Consider the following 2,046-nt stretch of genomic DNA (forward strand, 5'->3'; position numbering starts at 1 on the left):
GTTTGACCCATCAGCTAGGCATACATGGAGATTGGTGGATTTGAAATCTGTTCTCCCAAGCTTTTGAGCTATGGAGTATGGCATCACACTAGTTGAAGCTCCCAAATCACAAAGGCATTGGTTGTAGTGAAGGTAACTGATTGTGCAAGGAAGATAGAATGACCCTGGATCCTTAAGCTTAATTGGGATGATCACTCCTCCAAGGTTCTCAAGATCCTTTTCATCTTGAGTTTGAGCCTTCTTCTTTGACAAATCAAGCAAAAAATCTCTATAGAGAGGATAAGGTTCATACTGTTTCAAGGCAGCTCCTCTCTCCTCTTCTTGGTAAGCAATGATGATCTCTTGAATAGCCATCACTTCCTCTTGTTTCTCAACCACAACTTCTTCTTTCAAAACCCTTACTTCCTCTTGTTGCTTAGCCAACATTTCTTTTCTCTCAATGATTTCCCTTAATTCCTTGATCCTTTGTGCTTTGAAACGTCCTGGGAATGGTAGAGGTGGTTTGTAAGCAGGAGGAATGTACTTAGCAGGTTTAACAGCTCCTGATCCTTCAGCTTGATCGACCACTCGATCAGGCACTTGGTCGAGTGCTGGCTCAAGTACCCGGTCGAGTGCAATGGCGGATTCAGATTTCTCTGCACAAACTTCACTCAAAGCTTCAATAACTGACCAATCCTCCCCATCTTGAACATCACTGTCCTCAGTGACTTCCTCATCAGAGATATGGATGGCTTTTGCAGTGAACTCCTTTGGATTTTGAACAGCTTTTCCAGGGAGTTGGTTGGGTTTAGGAGCAGAAGTAGAGGCAATGTTGTTCTCCATATACTTCACTCTAGAGTTGAGACCTTCAAACTTCATGTTAAGATCATTATACTGGGATGTGAGCCTTTGATTCACCTCAGCAAACTGTTTGGCTTCCTCAATCTCTCCTTGTGTTTGCCCAATCAACAACTGCTGCATCATGGCTCTTAATTCTTGTTCTTGGCCTTGGTTAGTCTGAAACCCTGGTGGGGGACACAAATGAGGCTGGAACACTTGATGTTGTTGTTTGGGGACATAGTTTTGTTGCTGTTGAGGCTGTTGAGGTGGATACACTTGGTCTTGAGGGTTAGCCACATTGGTACTCCTATAAGAGAGATTGTTGTTCTTGAAACCCCCTTGGTTGTAGCTTTTGAATCCTCCCTGGTTTTGCATGTAGCACAACTCAGCAAATTCAGTCTCCCCCTCTTGAATTGGAACCTCTTCTTCACCAATGAAGTGAATAGACTTTTGTTGGGTAAGAAGGATCTTGTCAAGCTTCTCATTGATCATCTTCAAGTCCTTCTTGTACTTGTCCTCTTGATCAGTTGATGATGACCTTATGGTTCTGTCATAGTCTTCATTATAGTTGCCATCTGACTGAGCAAGGTTCTCAACTAATTCCCAGCCTTCTTCCACATTCTTGTTGAGGAAGTTGCCATTGGAAGCTGTGTCAAGAAGCATCCTTATCTTGGGAAGCACTCCTCTATACAAGGTACTCAAGAGTGACTCATTGCTGAAGCCATGATGAGGACATTGAGTCTGAAATCCTTTGAACCTCTCCCAAGCTTCACAAAAGCTCTCATTATTCCTTTGAGCAAACCCAGAAATTTCATTTCTCAACCTAGCTGTCCTTGCATTGGAGAAGAATTTGGCCAAGAAAGCCTTTTTGCAAGCATCCCATGTGGTTATTGCTCCAGTAGGAAAGTCTTCTCCCAAAGGTGTGCCTTGTCTCCAAGTGAGAATGGGAAGAGGCTCAACTTGAATCCATCTTCACTCACTCCATTGATCTTTGTAAGACCACAGATTATGTCAAACTCATCAAGATGATCTAGTGGATCCTCCATTGGCAACCCATGGAACTTGTTGGCTTGAATCATGGAGATCAGTCCACTCTTGATCTCAAAGTTGTTGTTTGGCACTGTTGGAGGCACAATACCAGCCCTTTGGTTATGGGTGTTGGGTGCATCTCCAGCACCAATGTGCCTAGGTCTCTGCTCATGGTTAGCTTGTTGCTCCATGATCATT

General features: G+C 43.6%; 1 non-coding gene across 1 annotated transcript; it reads left to right on the forward strand.

Annotated features, from left to right (window-relative positions):
• Nucleotides 1–1,537: 1,537 nt before the first annotated feature.
• On the forward strand, nt 1,538–1,644 carry LOC147924514 (small nucleolar RNA R71). Its single transcript, XR_015587825.1, has one exon. It is a non-coding gene; the product is annotated as a small nucleolar RNA R71 (small nucleolar RNA).
• The last annotated feature ends 402 nt before the right edge of the window (nt 1,645–2,046 follow it).

Source organism: Camelina sativa, chromosome 17 (assembly GCF_030686135.1).
Source record: "Camelina sativa cultivar CO46 ecotype springtype chromosome 17, ASM3068613v1".
Classification (NCBI taxonomy): Eukaryota; Viridiplantae; Streptophyta; class Magnoliopsida; order Brassicales; family Brassicaceae; genus Camelina; species Camelina sativa.